Below are 4,463 nucleotides of genomic sequence, written 5' to 3'. Positions count from 1 at the left end.
TTTTCATTATCTCACTTGATTCTAACTCAGTGTCTGACATGTAATAAGAATTTAACAGATGTCTATTGGATAACTAAATTACTTTTTGTAATATTTTACAAAGGTAAGCAGCACTGATATCACCATCACAATTTTTCCTATGGAGAAACTGCCTCAGAGGAGAGGTCATTTAACTTACCCAAGGTAATAGGGCAAGTTAAAAACTAAACCTGAAATCTAGGTGTCCTGACTACTCCTGTGCTCCTCATTTTACCTCACCATGTGACTTGGTTAAAGCTTCTTAGCCCTTGCCTGTCTATCCATTCTTCATTTGTAAAATAATGTCTTTATTGTTTTAAAAAGGTTTTAACAATGTTACTAAATTTATATATATGGATTTATGATCTAATTTTATTCCCATAAGGAAAGACAGTGAGGAAATAGTCTTCTCCTAGCAATTTATTGATGGTTAATTATCTGTGAGTGTTTTGTTGTTTAGGTTTCTGACAGGCAAGCAAAAAACAAAGAGCCTAGAAAGAAAGTATACTTGGAGAGAAGCTGGAGAGTATTGAAAATTTGCTGGGACCACCAATTTCCAATATCATTATGGCATTTTCTTTTTCTTTTTTTTTTAAAATATATTTGACAGACAGAGATCACAAGCAGGCAGAGAGAGAGAGAGAGAGGAGGAAGCAGGCTCCCCGCAGAGCAGAGAGCCTGATGCGGTGCTCCATCCCAGGACCCTGGGATCATGACCTGAGCCGAAGGCAGAGGCTTTAACCCACTGAGCCACCCAGGCACCCCTCATTATGGCATTTTCTATGCCAGAAATTGTATTTTCTGCACTTTATTTTAGCATAATTATTTAAAAAGTATTAGAACAGGTGCTGGGGGAAGATGTAGCAGCCTCTTTTTAAAAATATTTTATTTATTTGACAGAGAGAGAGATCACAAGTAGGTAGAGAAGCAGGCAGAGAGAGAGGGAGGGAAGCAGGCTCCCTGCTGAGCAGAGAGCCTGATGCGGGGCTCAATCCCAGGACCCTGAGATTATGACCTGAGCTGAAGGCAGAGGCTTAACCCACTGAGCCACCTGGCTGCCCCTGTAACAGCCTCTTTTTCAAGCCACCCCTTTGCTCCTAGACTTCTTTGAGGCCAGCAGCCACCTGACCAGGTTCACCTGGATCACAAACTCAGTCGATTACCATGGGCTCTGTGTCAGAACAACAGGTTACAGGTGGCTGCGCCAAGGTGCCTGAGGAGGCACCTGACACTGCCCAGCAGCAGAGGAGTCACAGCTGCTGTAGGGTTCCCACTTCTTTAAGTGGTTAAATGTGTGCATGGAGTTCAGCTTCCTGTCCATGACAACATGCGCTAGGGTCATACTTGACCCCTGTCCATGTCTGTGAACCAGACTAAGCTGAACATGGAGGCCTTCCAGAGCCTGAAGGAGGGTGAGGCAGTGGACTTTAACTTTAAGAAGTCTGGTAAGGGCCTGGAATCTATCTGAATCACCTGCCCTGGTGGGGAGTTCTGTACTAGGAGTGAGAGGTGACACAAAGGGAAGAACATGAAGAAGCACAGATCAAAGGGAGACAGGTGCTACAACTGTGGAGATCTAGACTACCATGCTGAGGAATGCAAGCTGCCACCCCAACCAAAGAAGTGCCACTTCTGCCAGAGTATCAACCATATGGTGGTCTCATGTCCTCTTAAGGACCAGCAGGCCCTGAACTCACAGGAAAGCCAGCCTACTTTTGGGAGGAAGAAGAAGAAATCCATAGCCCTGCCCAGGTCCCAGAGGCCCAGAATTGGGCTGCAGTGGATGGGGGCTATCCTTTTGTGTTCAGGAGATTTTGAGGAGCAGGCATCAATGACAGAGTGGAGAAAGTGGGAACAGGGTAGGGAGGGGGCAGCTGGCACTGCCATGTATGTCTGGCTGGAGTCCACAACATTATCCTCTCTTCTTTTTTGGCAGGGTAAATGGAGGAAGGGGGAAGGCAAATGAACTCCAACCCTGTTCTATCCAAATGCATATGAGGGTTTTAGGGAAAAATCCCTCTCTGTGTGCTTTGAGTCTCTGCCCTGAGAATCTCCAGCTTTTGAAAGTGGCCTATATATGGAAATTGTTTTCCCTTCAAAGAAAGAAAGACATAATGGTTTTTCCTATGCCAGAGTGCAAAGATTAAGCGTGAGACCGGATTGATGGACCCAACTCATGAACCATTACATTCTATGGGAGGGAATCTCTCAGGGGTAAGGCAGGGTTTCTCCACATCTTGTCTCATAACCCACTCTTAGGATAGGGTCTTGAGAACTGTCCAAGGCAATAGGTTGTGACAGGAGGCAAAGGGGTTGTTGGGAGAATAGTTATACACTTGCTGCTGCTAAGCTTTGTCCCACCCCGTTCTGGGGTGGAATAGAATTTTATTTGATCCCTTGGATAACCACACATTAGGTCCCACTTTATCCAAGATGCCAACTGCACTGCTGCACGTGAAGGATGTACACGACACTGTGCATTTTAACTTTCTTTTTCATAACATAAATATTCTGGTTTTGCAATTTTGCATATCTTAATTTTAAGACCCTTGTTACTGCATTGTGTTCTTAGGTACATGAGCAATCTCAAGGATGAATTGACAGCAATTCTAAGTCTGGACAGCAGGAGTACTTTTTTTTTATCACCAGAAAAACAAATTATTTGAGTGCATAGAGTACTGATTTCCCTTATTTTTGCTAATTTGAGCTAGCTTTTCTGTATAGTATCTCCTCTGGCTATTCGAGGTCTTTTCTGATTCCATATAAATTTTAAAATTATTTGTTCCATTTCTTTGAAAAAGATGGATGGTACTTTGATAGGAATTGCATTAAATGTGTAGATTGCTTTAGGTAGCATAGACATTTTCACAATATTTATTCTTCCAATCCAGGAGCATGGAACATTTTTCCATTTCTTTGTGCCTTCCTCAATTTCTTTCATGAGTACTTTATAGTTTTCTGAGTATAGATTCTTAGCCTCTTTGGTTAGGTTTATTCCTAGGTATCTTATGGTTTGGGGTGCAATTGTAAATGGGATTGACTCCTTAATTTCTCTTTCTTCTGTCTTGTTGTTGGTGTAGAGAAATGCAACTGATTTCTGTGCATTGATCTTATATCCTGACACCTCTACTTTCAATGTTCCTTGGGAGATTGGGTTTTAACTCAGTTGCCCCATGACTTGATATCCTTCTACTGGAGGATTGGAAATCTTTCTGGACATGAAAAATGGTATGGGAAGGTTAGGAGAGGCTGCACCAGGTGAAAGGTGCAGAAGGGAAGTCAAGATTAGGTAAGGGTTGTCTATAGGTGTAAAAAGGATTCTTGTTCTGGACCTCTAATCCCAGGGCATGGGACTCACTTTACATACCAGAGCCATCCTTCACTTGATTGGGCTAGGCCTACCATGCACAACAAAGTGCGTGAGTTGTGTGTGTGTGTGTGTGTGTGTGTGTAAAAAGAATGAGTTGGTAAGAATAGGTTTAAGAACAATACCTCTGAACCTATCTTGAGCTGCCCAGGGGTGGGTGCAAGAAGCAAAGACTAAATTTCTTTTTTTTTAAGGTTTTATTTATTTATTTGACAGAGAGAGACACAGTAAGAGAGGGAATACAAGCAGGGAGAGGGAGAGGGAGGAGCAGGCCTCCCACTGAGCAGGGAGCCCAACACAGGGCTCAATCCCAGCACCCTGAGATCATGACCTGAGGTGAAGACAGATGCTTAACGACTGAGCTACTCAGGTGCCCCAAAGACTAAATTTCTTAACCTTTATAAATTCTGGGCTTTTCTTCTTGGCTTCCAAGGAGAACATAAACCATGACTTCTTTGTGCTGACCAGAGCCTGTGCCCTGCCCTGTTGCTGCAGTGATTAGTGTCATGGTAGCTAAAGGAGAAAAGAAGGTTTTGTTTACATGCTATGAGATCACCATAAACATACCTCACTGTGTTGAAACAGGGCAAATGCAATTAGAGTGCATTGGGTGATGTGTGTCTGATCCTGGGTTCTTGTCTATCTCCAGTCATTGCCCCTGTCTAGTTGTCGTATTTGTCTGGATTCATAGGAGTTCACGAATAACTGACTGGGTGATTGCTATGTGGTCTGGTTTGTGCAAATATAATGTGTTAGTTTTCTCCATGTTCTTTTAGGATTATTAACAAACTTATTTTTACACTGAGAAAAATAGCCAAACCATCTTTAATGAAATGTTCTGCACAAGGGAAAGAATATGGAACATAGCTTGGTGGCCCCTCTTCAAGTGTGGAGGTCTTGAAACATCCTTTCTATTGTGTTCCTCTTCCCCTATTTCCAATTTTGGGCCAGATATAACCCCTATCCTATCCACTGTTCTATTCCCCCTCCCAGTAAAAGCCCCCACACATAAATATTTAATTTGTGGGATTTTTCCATGACTCTTTAATGATTTCTGCAAAAATCCTGAAGAAGCTAA

The 4,463-nt window shown here is 42.8% G+C and overlaps 1 pseudogene; it reads left to right on the top strand.

The window, feature by feature from the left end:
* The first annotated feature begins 1,182 nt into the window (after window positions 1-1,182).
* On the top strand, window positions 1,183-1,836 carry LOC122896593 (annotated as a pseudogene).
* Window positions 1,837-4,463: the final 2,627 nt, after the last annotated feature.

This window comes from Neovison vison, chromosome X (genome assembly GCF_020171115.1).
Source record: "Neovison vison isolate M4711 chromosome X, ASM_NN_V1, whole genome shotgun sequence".
NCBI classification, from domain to species: Eukaryota; Metazoa; Chordata; class Mammalia; order Carnivora; family Mustelidae; genus Neogale; species Neogale vison.
Note: the sequence above shows the minus strand (reverse complement) of the source record. Positions and strands in the feature narration are given on the sequence as shown.